The sequence below is a fragment of the Petaurus breviceps genome, unplaced genomic scaffold, assembly GCF_028583685.1.
Source record: "Petaurus breviceps papuanus isolate PSGF00001 unplaced genomic scaffold, PetGlider_PUasm1.0 90779, whole genome shotgun sequence".
Lineage (NCBI taxonomy): Eukaryota > Metazoa > Chordata > Mammalia > Diprotodontia > Petauridae > Petaurus > Petaurus breviceps.
In genome coordinates this window covers 1009597-1025365 of record NW_027187344.1, presented here as the reverse complement: position 1 = coordinate 1025365, position 15769 = coordinate 1009597, and the positions used below count along the sequence as shown (strand labels likewise).

The window sequence follows — 15769 nt, the reverse complement described above, 5'->3', positions numbered from 1 at the left end:
GCCTTGCTCAAGCAACAAACTCCCTGAAAATTAGAATACATGAAATAGAATTCAAGGACTCCATGAAGCAACAAGAAATATTAAAATGAAGTGAAAAGACTGGAAAAAAGGGGGAAAATCTAAAGTATTTCATAGCAAAAATGACTGACCTGGAAAAGAGATCAAGGAGAAAAAAAAAATGTTTAAATCATTGGCCTGTCTGACAGTCATGACCACAAGAAGAGCCTACGTACCTATTTCAAGAAATTTTAAAAGAAAACAGAAGCCAAAGTAGAAATAGAAAAAAAAAAAAACACTGATTATCTCCTAAAAGAAACATGCAAATTAAAACTCCTGGTAATTTCATAACCAAATCCAGTGTTTTGGGATCAAAGAAAAAATTTGCAAGTAGCCAGAAAGAGAGAATTCAAATCCTAAGGAGCTACAGTCATAATCACACATAATCTGTTAACTAACCTTATAAAGGAGAGGGTTAGTTGGAGTACAATGTACCAGAAGGCAAATGATACTAGGTTACAGCCAAGAATGACTTACCCAGCAAAATTGAGCATAAAGCTACAGGGGGGAAATGGAACTTTAATGACATAGAGGACTTCCAAGGATTCCTGATGAAAAGGCCCCAGCTGTGCAAAAACTTTGAAGTTCAAATACAGGAGTGAAGAGAAACATAAAAAGATAAATATGAATGAACAATGACAAAGGGACTAAAATGGGATAAACTGCTTACATTCAAATATGAGAATGATGATACATATGTCACCTCTGAATCCTAAAATCCTCAAGGGTCTTAGAGAGAGATAGAATTAGACAAGGACTAGAAGTGGTTCTGTTATGTCTTGATGATCTTAAGAGTGGAAAGAGATGGGAAGAGGACCAGAAGGGAAAGGAAGTTTAGGGAAAATGATTTCACATAATCAATGTGCACAAATAGACCTCTATACAAACAAGGAGAAGGGGGTGAGGAGGAGTGGCTGACACTTGAACCTCACTCTCATCTGGACTGGTCAAAAGAAAGAAGAATGCATATACATACATGGCTGTGTACAGGAATATTTTTCACTAAATAAAGAAATAGGAGGTAAAGGGAAGAAACAGGAAAGGGGAATTAGAGAATATATTATCTAAAAATACTTTGTCTAAGAATACATTAAAATATTCATAGCTCTTTTTGAGGTGACAAAAATGGGAATCTAATGGGTACTCATAAATTAAGGAATCAATGAATAAATTATAGTATATAAATGTTTTGGAATAAAACTGTGCTGAACTTTTATCAGTAGACTGACCAGCCACAATTCCAGAGGACTAATAATATAACATGCTATATGCCTCCTGATAGACAGGAGACTGATTAAGAAGGAGAAAAATGTTTATTTGGACACGGTTAATGTGGAAAGTTGTTTTGATTCATATATACTTATAATGGTTTCAATTTTTCTTGTGTTCTCAATGGGGGAGGGGTAAGAACACAGATCTTGTGGAATTAAAACATACTTTTAAAAAATATAATACTGTATATTAGAATAGTCAAACCCGTTGCCCAAGGCCATAGTGGGCCCCAACCAGATTAAAACGTGATGAAATACAATAAATACAACATGTCAATTCGTAGTTTTGTAAATCAGTATGGGGCCTTCAGGGATCCTTTATTCTATTTGAGTTTGATTCCATTGTTGAAGATACTGGAATAAGAGTTTTCAAGAAGCTGAGGGCTGTTGTTGCTTTTCTCTGTGGTTGCATTGCAGAAGGGACTTTCACGGTTCTGGGAAAATGTGAACAGTGAGTTTAGCATATTGTACTTCCCCAGAAAGCTATGAAATGCAAACAAAGAAGAAAAGCAGGAGATGGGGGGGGGGTGCGGAGAAAAGGAAAGAAGGGAGGAGGGAGGGAGGGAAAGAGGGAGGAAGGACAGAGAGAGGAAGAAGAGGACAAAAGAAGGAAGGGAGGAAGGGGGAAAGGGACAGAGAGAGGAAGGAGGGAAGTAATTATTAAGTTCTTATTATTAGCATTATTTATTTTTTTGCTTTTGGGGGGGGGCGGGCAATTGGGGTTAAGTGACTTACCCAAGGTCACATGGCTAGTAAGTGTTAAGTGTCTGAGTCCAGATTTGAACTCATGTCCTTCTGACTCCAGGACCGGTGCTCTATTCACTGCACCAAGCCTAGCTGCCCCTTAAGTGCTTATTATGCATAAAGTACTATGCTAAGCCCTGGAGAAACAAATAGAAAAGTAAGGCACCCCCAGCCCTCAAGAAGGTCACATTCTAATAGGGAAGACATTTATAGAAGTTTTCAGCTGCAAGTCAGACGTTAATGTCACATGGTCCTTAAGGTGGAAAGGCAAAGCAGATGGTCACACCTCTTTTCAAATGTCATTTCCATAATAAAATTATATCAATGTCTGATGTAGAACCATTTGACAGAGCCAAAAGACTTGAGTGTAAGAACATTTTTTTCTGGGTCATCAATAAGCTGCAGCTGTAACACCTGCAGGAGCAGCTGCCAGATTGCATCTCCCCAGGGATTGTTTCCCTGGATGACAGCTGTAGCCAGCTGTCTGCAAGCATTGCTATTCCCAAGGTTTAGGCTTATGGTCTGAGCAATGAAGATGCTGGTGGTAATGGTTTGACTTGCCTGGTACATGCTGCCTCTTGCCTCTCCCTTAGGAGAACTGCTAGGCTGGCTTGACCACCCTGGGCATGGCTATTGCTTGGTCATTGTTGGGATGCCTGGCTCTTTCTCCATAGGATTTGCCTCCCTAGGCCAGGCTTGAAGCAAAACCAGAGGTCTCAGAGGAAGGAAGAGAGGGAAGAAAAGGAAAATAGATAAGGAAAGGAAGGAGGGAGAGAAGAAAAAAATAAAGGGAAGGAATGAGGGAGGAAGGAAAGGAGAGAGGGAGGGAGAAAAGGCGGAAAAAGGGGATTAAGGAGGGAAGCAGGTAAGTAACATATTTCACCACATAATTGTCGCCCCTGTTTTACTTTGTTTTTTCCAGTTCAAAAATGGGTTTATAACTTTTCATCACATAATTGTCACATGGTATAATTCTGGTCATCATGCCCCTTAAAAGGTAAACAGAGCAGCAATGTATTCACCAGTGGCATATGGATCTATATTTATCTCTTTCATATTGCAAGCCCCAAGCCTAGAATTCTCAGCACACGTCCATTGTCCGTATATTTCCAAAAGGTGATTTCCTGATTTGTTTAGAACACTGAAGTACTACCTGTATTGTCACTCAAACCAATGAAGAGCCGTAGGAGTAAGAGGAATGGGCAGGTAGGTGAAACTGCCATGAACAAGTCACATGATATGGTAAGACTTGCATCTTCCCAATTTTAACATATATTCACAAGTATTCTGTGCATCCTAATCTTGCACCAAAGACAGTTTAGTAATAAATTATTTTTATATAATACTGGCACAAATGTTTAAAAGCTTAACCTAATGGTCACAGCCCACTTTCTTGCAAAAAAAATTTGACACAAAACCTGTGATGGCAATGCCAAAATGCAGTTAGAAGAAGGGAGGCCAGCACGTGGCTATTCTGCAAGAAAAAAAAAAATGCAGATTACACAGAGACCAGCAGGAATGTTTCTGATTACCTCCTGGTGGTGGGAGTGGGAAGTTCCACCTTAGCTTCTTTTCTGGTCTCAATATTCTGGAGACCTGAGGTCAAGCAACTCACCAAGAGATAAATCTTGGGCAGCCAGGGGGTGCAATGGATAGAGTGCCAGACCTGGAGGTCTGGGAGACCTGGAATTCCCTAGTTCAAATTTGACCTCAGACACTTACTAGCTGTGTGTCCCTGGGCAAGTCATTAAACCTGTTTGCCTCAGTTTCCTCATCTGTAAAATGAAAAGGAAATAGCAAACCATTCCAGTATCTTTGCCAAAAAAAAACCCAAATGGGGTCATGAAAAAGTCAGGCTCAGCTCTACAACATCTCCATATTCAAGAGCCTGGAGCAATTTCTCCTTACTCCCTACCCTGGCAACACAGGCACCATTGCTTAAGGCTTGGGGCTTGGCTTGTCGGTAGCTTTGCTGCTGGCACTTTAAGTCCATTTTTTTTCCCTTCAGGGTGTCCTCAGATACCATCATTGGCTGGAAGAATCTTTCACTATCAGTACAGCCGGCTTTGCCATGTGGGAAGGCTGCTGGGCTCTAGGTCAACTATTATTTCTTCAATGCCAAATTCAATTTGCTTCCACAAATATTTATCAAGCACTATTGTGCAGTAGATAATCAAATGGGGAAAGGAAAAATTGAGAATCAGGCAGCAGTGTTAGATTTGGAGTCCTGGGAACAAAGACCCAGAGCTGGAAGGGACCTGGAGGCCCTCTGGTCCATCCCTCTTATGTTACAGATGGAAAGACTGAATTTCCACTAGGTTTAGTGGCTTGCTGAAAATCACATGGGTCTAAGGAACATCAGAGTCAGGCTGTCTAATTTCAGGATCATTGCTCCTTCTCTGATGCCACAATGAGTCATAGAATCATTGATCTAGAGCATAATGTTTTGAGACATCATTTAATCCAAACTCCTCATTTTTTACAAATGAGGAAACTGATTTCCAGAGAGACTGAGTGATTTATCTAAGATCACACCAATAGTAACAGACAGGGGTAGGATTCGAACCCAAGTTCTCTGATTCCAGAGCCAGATCTAGATTTGAATCCTGCCTCTCATAGTTACTAGTTGTATGACCTTGGGCAAATCACTTATCCTCTCCAAGCATGAGTGTTCTTATCTGTAAAAGAAAGATAATAATGCTTGAATGAATGTATCAGCAATGCCATATTCACAATGCCTATAGAGATTACAAATATGCTGATATAATTATCCATCACAAAATACGTCAGGTTTGCCATTTGGGGAAATAAACTAGAAAATATTAAGATACCAAAAGACTGAGTCCCAAAACCAGAAAGTGAAAGCCATCAGAGTAGTTATGACATTGGCACAGGTAGATAAAGTAGAAAGCACCCACATTTTCAAGCCTTTAAAACAGAACAGGCTACCTCAGGCAAAGGTCCTCCTCTCCCCACTCACAGCAACCACCCAACGTCCTGGAAGCACTCTCCCAGCAGCTCCGGCCCCCGGCAGTGCTCAGCAGGAGTCCTTAGCAGAAAGTCCTGCTCCCAGCAGCTCCGGCCCCTGGCGGTGCTCAGCAGGGGTCCTAACTAAAAAAAAAAAAAAAAAAAAAAGGCAACCGCCGCCAACTGCCAACCGCAGGACCGTTAGCTCGGCTTTTCACTTTCTCTTGCTCTGCTATGTCAGCACGTCCATGGGGCATGGGAGATCTTTAAATCCCATAACCCTTACAATGACCCAGCTCTCAGGATAGTTGGGAGGCGAATGTTTTGACAGCCTTAAGGTGCTATTAGATAGTAAGTTATTAATAAATGAGTTATTAGACAAGATATAATCCCTGCCATCATGGAAATTAGAGTATAAAGTGGATAGACCTAAAGATGAAAAGCCTGAAAAGTAGATTTATGGGGACACAATATCAGTCTTCACTTTGGAATAGTGGAAGAACTCTGAATTTATGGACGGAAAGGCTGAACTCTAATTTCAGCTTTGTCCCTATTACCTATGACTTTGGGTACCTTAAACCTGTCTGGACTTCATTCTTCTCAGCTATATGTATCAGTGACTACTCTGGCCCTGAAGGCCTGGTGTGCTACATTTCAACCCTCCTCCAGTATTCTTAGGTACCCTCAAGGGGGCTGGAGGGGATAGCTAGTCTCTGCCATTGACTCAAGACTCCACTGATTATGTGTCCTCAATTTAGGTGTCCCAAGCACTCTGGTTGTGCAGCTAGGTGGCACAGTGGATAGACTGCTGGTCCTGGAGTCAGAAAGACCAGAATTCAAATTTACTAGCTGTGTGACCCTGGGCAAGTCACTTAACCCTGTTTGCCTCAGTTTCCTCATCTGTAAAATGAGCTGGGGAAAGAAATGACAAATTTCTCCAGTATCCTTGCCAAGAGACCCTTAAATGGGGTTAGAAAGAGTCGGACATAAGTGAACGACAACAAAATTGGGGCAGCTGGGTGGTGCTGTGGATAGAGTGATGGGTCTGGAGTCAAGAAGACCTGAGTTCAAATTTAACCTCAGACACTTTATTAGCTGGGTGACCCTGGGCAAGTCACTTAACCCTGTTTGCCTCAGTTTCCTCATCTATGGAATAAGATGTCCTTGCCCAGGGACACCGTTCCTTTCCTGCTTCCTTTTTCATACTGCTTGTCCACTCCCCCCTTTCCCTCCCACTCCCCATTAGACTGGAGGGCAGGGACTATCTTTCTTTTTATTAATTGCATCCCCAGAGCTTAGCTCATAGTGGTACTTAACAAATGCTTATTAGATTAAATGTTTACTGGAAAGAGAGAAGTTTGAGAGATGATAGAACCCACAGTTGTATCTTGGGGGGCAGAGTGTAACCAGCTGTCAACCCATCATTGAACCCCAAATAACTGATTTGACCATTTTTAAAATTGTCATGTATATCACATCCACTATTATTAAATTGTGAGTTCTATGAGGTTGGAGACCCTGTCTTGTTGAAATTTTGTATCTCAGAGAGAATATAACTAGGTGCTGGGTTCCTAGAAGGCACTTTCCTGGAAGACACTTGATGGATATTGTTGTTTATGCTACATCAACATTGCTTTAAGCTCCATGTTAATTAATTAGAGTATTTAGGTTTATCCTGTGCTCATATCATCAGCAGGTCTTCCTCAACCTGGCCTTTGCCCCTCTGCCCACTTACCAAGTTGCTTTTCAGCTGACTAACCTTGACCCCAATTAATGCATTTTCATTTCTCTGTAGGCATTTAGACAATGGTATCTGGTTAACCTTCCTTAAATCTGCATCCTCCAAGCATTTTAGCCTCCTCCCCTCCCCAATCTTATTGGTTGTTAAAATGACCAGTTGAAGTTAGGGGGAAATGGTGGTGAGAAAACAGTTTGCTTTAGTGGGCCCCTAATAAAAATTTCCCTGGGGGAGGGAGGAAAGGGAATGAGCATATATTAAGTCCTTACTATGTGCCAGGCCCTGTGCTAAGCACTTTATAGATATTATCTCATTCTATGATGAGATTTCCAGAAATACCTTTTTTCTTTTCTTTTTTGTTATTCTTGATTTTTTTTTCTGTTTCAACATATATTACAAGCCACTGAGGGAAATGTAGCAGCCGGAGCAAGGATGTAGAGATGTTTAAAAAAGTTGGCTGCCACTGAAGCCATCTGCCTTCTAGTTCTCTCAGGGATTTTTAGGGGCTTCATGAGGTGTCTCCCTTGGAAGGAGCCAATGTTGGGGCAAATGGAGCTGCAAAGGGCTCCTTACTTGGAGGGAAGACTTCTTTAGCGAAAACTCCATATGCTGAGCATTTCTTTTGCTAGGTACCAGTCTGGACATATATGACATTGCCTGCTCCCTGTTTTCTAGTCATGGATATGCTGAGATCAAAGATGGTAACCCTTCTAGTGATACAAATGCCAAATAGTCACACAAAGATTGTTTTTGGCAAGGAGTAAGTTTTGTTTGGGAGATTTTTATTTATCTATTTATTTTTGGCATTATGTCTCGGATATCAATGTCTTCTTGAGATCAATATCCAGGAGAATGAGAAGGAAACATGTAGGCATATTCCTGGAAGGGGCATATTATTCTATTCCTCTTTGGCCCTAATCACCATTACACTGGAATATGTGAAGTTTCCTTCCTCTGCTAAAAGGATACATTCAGTCTACTTCCTTGTGGCCCAACTTACCATTCCTCTAACATTCTGAACCAAAGTCCCCCTTCCTGGCCTTCATTTTCTTTGTGAGTGTCATCTCCCCCTATCTTAATGTAAACTTATCAAAAGAAGGGGCTGTCTTTGCCTTTGTATTTGTATATTCAGCACTTGGCACACAGCTTGATACATGATCAACACCTAAATACGTGTTCTTTCCTCTATTAAATACCAAAAATAGGCTTGTCCATCAAGACTGATCATCTGTAGGGTCACCCGAGAAATCGCTAGTTCTCCATGAGTTGTGGAAGCCTTAAAAATCAAGGCCATGGGACTATTTGAGAATAAAACTTAGAAAGAATTCATTACAAATGAGTTTTTAATTACTTTTCAGCAGGAATTCTTACCATCTTTAAAACGGGAAGATAGAGCTCCTTCCTAGAGGGATTGTCAGTCATCAGTCATTTGAGGCTCTTGATGGAATTATGCTGTGGGTAGAACAATGGAACATAAGGGAAACTGGGATTCTCCCCTTTGAGGATATGTAAGAAGGAAGAATTGAAAGGGAAAAGACAATGTAATGATTTGAATGTCTTTTAAAAATCCCTTCCTGAGACTGAGATTCTTTGTGAGGATGATTTTTTTCCACTTGAACACTAAAGACTTTGACATTGTGCCACTGGGACATCCCCATCATTTTTAGATGATAAATTATTGAGCTGAGAAGTAGCTTCATGCCAGGGAACATATCCTGGAATAATGAATAAGCATAAGCCCAAAGCTTATGTATTAGGTTCCAAAATTCCCTGCTTCTTCCTTCTGACCTCTCTTTCCTTCAGCACTCCACTTAAGTATTTCCATAAAGACCACTGAATTTTTAGGTTTGTTAAAATAACAACAAACAACAACAAACTCTCAGTCCATTTAACACCAATTTCTTCCAGTGACTGGTCATGAATGCTAGCTATTCTCTCCCTCTCTGGAATTCTCTCCTTTATCTCTGTTCTTCTTTGTGCCTTTTCCAATAATGGTAAATGCCTTTGGTCCAGGAAAAAATTCAATTCAAGAAACATTTATTAAGAGGCTATTAAGTCTTATGTGCCAGAGAAAAGGCAAAAACCAATAGTCCCTGGCCTCAAGGAGCTTGCATTCTACTAGTATTGACACAATATGCACCTAAATAAGTAAATATAATATGTGTATATAATATACAGATTACATTTAGAAGATAAGAATACTAAGAGTAATAAGAACTGGAAAGATCATGAATAGGAGGGAGGACCTCAGTTGATCCTTGAATAGATCTAAGCACTTGGAGAGGTGGAGGTGAGGCAAGAGGACGTTCCAGTTGTGAACAGGACACCCTGTGCCAAGTCACAGTGTTAGTGGTGAAATATTTTGTTTCAGAAATAATAAATATGCCCATTTGGCTGGAACATAGAGTTTGCATGATGGATTAATGTGAAATCAGTCTAGAAAAATAGATTGGCACTGAATTGTGAAAGATTTTCAGCAGGAATTCTGATCTTATCTAAGACCAGAACCTTCAATTCAGTCTGGAAAGAATTCAGCTCAGGCTTACTTGGAGTCAGAGTTGAAAAAGTTTATTATACTCCTTACAGCAGGCAAGGATCCTTAAGGGACCTGCAACCTTAAAGGGGTAGAATTAAGGTTTATATAGAATCATCCATAGTAGAACCCATGCCAATTATGCTAACTAGGGGATTAAGGGTGGGATTAGGGAGGAGTTAAGATGGGGACAGTGTAATGTAACTTTGAAGGTGTATTGCCCATGATTCACTGGGAAAAAGTCCAAGGGGGGGGCTACCTAGAGGTGTGGTTTTAGGCTTGAAAACGTCACTAAGTCAGTGAGTGGTCAAGGGCTGATGGAGAAGTGCCCAGTCTGCCACCCATCAGTGTCATGTTTGACAAGATTAATATCTGGGAACCAAGGCTAACCAGAGACTCAGTGGATAATAGGCTAAGAAGTTAACCCAGAGATAGGGTCCTGAAGGATTCATTGAGGCAGCCAAGGAGTCAACCACTATACAAGGGGGAGATAATGGTTGCCTAAGCTGGAATGTTTATAGATACTTTTGTGAAGGATTGATAGGTATAGCTTGTTAGTGTTTCAAGGCTGAGATAAACAATCCATGAGTTGTTGCTGGGCACAATTAATGCTTTGAAGCTAGACAGAGTGCAGGTAGGGGGAAGGATCAGAGTTAATGTTCTGAGAAGGGGGGGAATGGAGTGTGATTTTATAAACTGGTGTTACAAATTGATGTTACAAAGTTTTACAAAATGAGTTTACAAATATAGATCCCAAGCACCCCATCATTACTGATATTACAAATTGGTATTACAAACTGATATTACAAATTGATTTAACAAACATAGATCCCAAGCACCCCATCAAGTAGAGGAATTAAATTTTTACCTAGAAAGTGGGAAATCACTGGAGTTTCTTAAGCAGAGGAGGGACATGGTCAAACCTATGTGGTATATATGTACTTATTTATTTATTATCTGTGTGGAGCCTGGTTATAAGAAGGTAAAGATTGGAAATAAGAAGGTAAATTAAGAGTTGTTGCAGTTGTCCACACAAGAACGGATGAAGGCCTACACTAAGGCAGTTGTAGTGTGAGTGGAGAGAATATGTACTGGAGAGATAATGTATACATAGAACTGATAAAATTTGGCCACTGATGAGATCTGGTGAGTGAGCAGTTAGAATCAAAGATGGTAAAATATATACCTGTGTGTATATGTGTGTGTGTGTATATTTTTTTTTAACTGAGGTATAGTATGTATAGGACCACATATCTAAAGCTAGAAGCAATCTCAGAGGCCATCTAATCAAATAACCTCATTTTCAGATGAGAAAACTGAGTCTTGGGGAGATTAAATGATTTTTACATGGTTATACAGAGAGAGAGCATCAGAGGCATGATAGTATGCTTTGTCAAAACTGGAAGAGATCTTAAAATATAGGCCATAGAGATAAGGCCTGGGCTGCATCTTTTGAAAATCTTTCTTCAATGCTCCTTTCAAAAAAACTATATAGATGAAATGGATGGATTGATCATACAAAATAAGACTAGAAGAAGACTTTGTCTCCTTGGAATATCATCCAATACTTGGTCTTCTCAGAGAGGGAGCAGCTAGGTGGCCCAGTGGATAGAGCACTAGGCCTGGATTCAGGAAGACTCTTACTAGTTGTGTGACCCTGGGCAAGTCACTTAACCCTCAGTTTTCTCATCTATAAAATTAGTTAGAGAAGGAAACAGCAAACCACTCCAGTATTTTGCCAAGAAAACCCCAGATGAGGTAACAAAGAGTAGACATGATTGAAATCCTTTTTATCATTCTTATCAAAGACTTAACTAGTTTCCCAAAACAAACAATACCCTCCCCCCCAAAAAAACTCTGTTAAGCCAAAGAAGATCTCTTCCCTGAAGTGATAAGGATAATGACCAGATTTAGGGAAAGAAAGATTTTGACTGATCATTTTAAAAGTATCTCTTGAGTTCATCTTTGACCAGAAGCAAAGGTAAATCCTTGGAGGGAGTAGTTGAAGAGGAATTGAATGCTTCAGGTTAAATGAATCTCTAGGGAGTGTCTCTATTTGAAGTTACTATTGTTCTGAGACTTCTGTGTAAATTCTAAACATTTGATTAATCTTAATTATGGAATTTTATCTATTTAAAAATATTATAAATTCCACTTGTGTTAGAAAAATTTTCAAACACATTTATGAGGAAACTGTTTTTGGACCTCTAAGTAGAAATGCTTAGATTAGAATAATTTAGCTAATAAAATTATCGGTCAGGTTTGTGCCTAAAATATAGAGTATAGAATTTTCTTCTACAATCATGATTCTGAAGTTGTGAATCTGGGCACCTAGAAAGATGGTTATGTGTTCCAGAGAAATGGGAAAATTAGGTAGAGCTGTAGATTTAGGGAGAAAGATAAAATGAGTTCTGTTTTGGACATGTTGAGTTTGTGATGCCTATGGGTCATGGGGAGGGGGGAGGGGGAAGATGTACAACAGGCAGTTGGTGTTACAGTACTTAAGCTCAAGAGAGAAACTACAATTCAGTTTTTAAATGCCAAATGTGACAGAGAAGTCAAGTAGGATAAGGAATTACAATAGACCATTAGATTTAGCAATTAAGTTGGGACACTAAAGCACTTTTGGTGGAATTGTGAACTGGTCCAATCCTTCTGGAGAACAATTTGAACTAGGTCCAAAGGGCTATAAAACTGTGCATACCCTTTGACCCAGCAATACACTACTAGATCTGTACCCCAAAGAGATAAAAAAGCAAAAAAGAAAAGGATCTGTGTGTGCAAAAATAATTATAACAGCTCTTTTTGTGGTGGCAAAGAATTGGAAATTGAGGGGATGTCCATCAACTGGGGAATGGTGAACAAGTTCTGGTATATGATTTGGATGGAATACTATTGTGGTATAAGAAATGATAAGCAGGATGCTTTCAGAAAAACCTGGAAAGACTTATATGAACTGATGCAGCATGAAGTGAGCAGACTCAGAAAAACACTGTATACAGTTACAGTAATATTATATGATGTGAATGAGTTAACTCTTCTTAGCAATACACTGATCCAAGTCAGTTTCAAAGGATTTATGATGAAAAATACTATCCACTTCCAGAGAAAGAACTGATAGAGTCTGAATGTAGGTTAAAGCATACTTTTTAAAACTTTTTATTGGAGGAGGGGGCTTATCTGTTTTCTTTCACAACATGGCTAATGTGGAAATATGTTTTGCATGACTGTACATGTAAAATCTATATCAAATTGCTTGCTTTCTCAAGGAAGGAGGTGGGAGGGAAGGGGAAAGAATTTGAATATCAAATTTTTTAAATGAATGTTAAAAATTACATGTAATTGGAAAAAATAAAATATACATTTTTTAAAAAGAAAGGGAATAGTGTGATACATAAGGCTTGTAGGAGATTCTCTGAAATACTTACTGACACTATGTGAAACCAGTGTCTGGTTAAGTCTGAACAGCTGCTATTCCTTCTAGACTATCCAAATAAAATAGGATCAAAATGAACAACAACAAAGATTTAACAATTAAGGGACAATTGGTAACCTCAGAAAGTGTCATTTCATTTGAATCTAAAGCTGGAATACAAGGGTAAGTTAAGAAGTCAGTGGAAGGTGGAGAATCAGAGGCAGAAGTATATATAGCTTTTTTATGAGTCTCTACAAAAAGGGAAGAGAAAAATAGGGTAATAACTTAAGGGTTTGGCAAGGTCAAGTGAAGGTTATTTAAAGATGGGGAAAATCTGGCCATGTTTGGAAAGGACCCAACAAATAAAGGGCTATTGATGATTAGAGAGACAGAGATTGACCAGAGAGTAAACTCTTAGAGATGAGAAGGATACAGTTGAGGGCACAAATGGAGGGGTTTCACCTTGGCACAAAAAAGACCCTGCCCTCTTCCTTAGAGACCATAGCAAATAAAAAGAGAATGGGGATAATGTTGAGAAGAATTAAGGTATAGAACTGAGGTAATCAGGAGCCTTATAATAAAAGTCTGTTTTCTTTACTTTTTACTTATTTATTTTTAATTTTCAACATTCACCTTTACAAGATTTTGAGTTTTAAATTTTCTCACCTTCCTTCCCCTCCCCAAGACAGCATGCTATCTGATATAGGTCATACATGTACAATCATATTAAACATATTTCCACATTAGTCATGTTATAAAGAAGAATTAGAACTGAAGGGGAAAACCACAAGAAAGAAAAAACAAAACAAAAAAAAGGAAAAATAGTATGCTTCAATCTGCATTCAGACTCCATAATTCTTTCTCTGATGTGGATAGAATTTTCCATCATGAGTCTTTTGGAATTGTCTTAGATCATTGTATTGCTGAGAAAAGCTAAGTCTATCAAAGTTGATCATCACACAGTGTTGCTATTACTGTGTACAATGTTTTCCTGGTTCTGCTCACTTCACTTGCATCAGTTCATACAAGTCTTTCTAGGTTTTTCTGAAGTCCATTTGCTCATCATTTCTTATGGAACAATAGTATGCCATTGCATTCATATATCACAACTTGTTCAGCTATTCCTCAATTAATGAGCTTTCCCTCAATTTCTAATTCTTTGCCACCACAAAAAGAGCTACTATAAATATTTTGGTTCCTTTTCTCATTTTTATGATCTCTTCAGGATACAGACCCACAATCCCACTAACAATGCATTAGTGTTCCAATTTTCCCCCATCTTCTCCAACATTTATCTTTTTCCTGTTTTGTCATGTTAGTCAATCTGATAGGTATGAGGTGGTACCTCAGAGTTGTCTTAATTTGCATTTCTCTAATCAATATGATTTAGAGTATTTTTTCATATGACTATAGATAGTTTCAATTTTCTTCATCTGAAAACTGCCTGTTCATATCGTTTAACCAGATGTCTCTATTTTCTTAGTAAAGTCTAAGGAGAAGATAAGGGATGGTGTGGATGGCTTAAAGAGAGAAGAAAAGATTTGGAATAGGCTGTGAGGAATGCAATGGAGAATCAATCAATCAAAGAAGGGTACATAACAGTTGAGAATTCACTTGAGATTAGGTAACAAATTTGTATTTGAGTCTTTCAGCATGGTTGTGTGAATTTTAGCAACATGGAAATAGAAGCAGAGAACACAGATGATGGGGGAGTCCATGGTTGGAATTTCAAAAGGCACAAGCAGCAAATAGGACAAAGGATTCAAGCGTAGAAGACAGTGTCAAGTTGAACTTGTTACGTACAGAATCAAGATTACAAAGTAAGGAAAATGAGACCAGATCAGAGGTGATAGACTAGGAAAGAAGGGAGCAAAAATGGAGTTACTAGAAGTCACAATAAAGATGAGGAATAGGTTTAGAAGAAAGTGAGTCAGAGGGACAAACAGAGGAATAAAAATGTGTGGTATGAGAGAGAAATTTCAAAATTCAAGATCATTGAGGTCAAACAATTATGAATGATGGTGAGATTAAGGCTACCACTATTCCTGGATATGGGTGAGGTGGAATGAAGGTATAGATCATGGGAATTGAGAAGGGTGATGAACTGAGAGGCCAGGTATTTAGAGGAACATCATCATATATAAAAAATTAAAACTAGCATTTACATAGTGCCTTAAGATTTGCAAAGAATTTAACAAATATTACCTAATTTTATCCTCACGACAACCCTGGGAGATTGGTACTATTATTATCCCTGTTTTATAGATGAGGAAACTGAGGTACAATAAGATGATGTACAGAGAAAGATTAGGTAACTGTCCCAGTGTCATACAACTAGTAAGTGTGTGAGGAACAGTTTAAACTTGGGACTTCCTGACTCTAGTTTCAAAAACTCTATCCAATATATGGAGTGGAGAGGAAGACTGTGAGCCAGGTGCTGAATTCCTTGAGAAAAGAGTGAGACTGACTTGGGAAGAAGAAGATAACAATGATTATGTAGATGGATAGAATGAACCTCAAAGCCAAAGAGTTTGCTGTGTGGTTGGTTACCTCACAGAGGAAGTATCTGGAAGAGGCAATGCAGAACAAAACATCCCATCTTTTCCCTTCTTGCTCCCAATCAGTCCAAGAACTGATCCTTCCTTATCCCATTATACATAGGCTATACCCTCCCCACTTACACAACCTACAGCAAGTTAAAATTTGCCTTTTATCCACATCTCCATATCCATGGAGCTGGGCTGACTGCCACCTTGCCATGCCACCCCCATGCCACCCCCTCAGTTATAACATGTTATTGCACAGGTCGTCAAAGCTTGAATGTTAGCCCATAAGAAAATGTGTTGGGTAAATAAAACTACAGGTCAACAGCATTTTCAACACTTACTAGATACATTCTTTTGCTACGGTGCTTGTAACATTCAAATATTAAATTTGGACAATGTAGAAATTGCTCTCTGTCTTTCTCTCTCTCTCTCTCTCTCTCTCTCTCTCTCTCACACACACACACACACACACACACACACACACACACACACACACAC

At 39.1% G+C, this 15769-nt stretch overlaps 1 long non-coding RNA gene across 1 annotated transcript in view; it reads right to left on the bottom strand.

Annotated features, from left to right (window-relative positions):
* Positions 1-1519: 1519 nt before the first annotated feature.
* Positions 1520-15769, bottom strand: part of LOC138147219 (uncharacterized) — a 19286-nt gene continuing 5036 nt past the window's right edge. The window contains exons 2-4 of the long non-coding RNA XR_011164735.1: positions 8149-8229; positions 5022-5183; positions 1520-1762 (exon numbers count right to left, since the gene is read on the bottom strand). This is a non-coding gene — a long non-coding RNA (uncharacterized lncRNA). The remainder of the gene's footprint in view (positions 1763-5021; positions 5184-8148; positions 8230-15769) is intronic.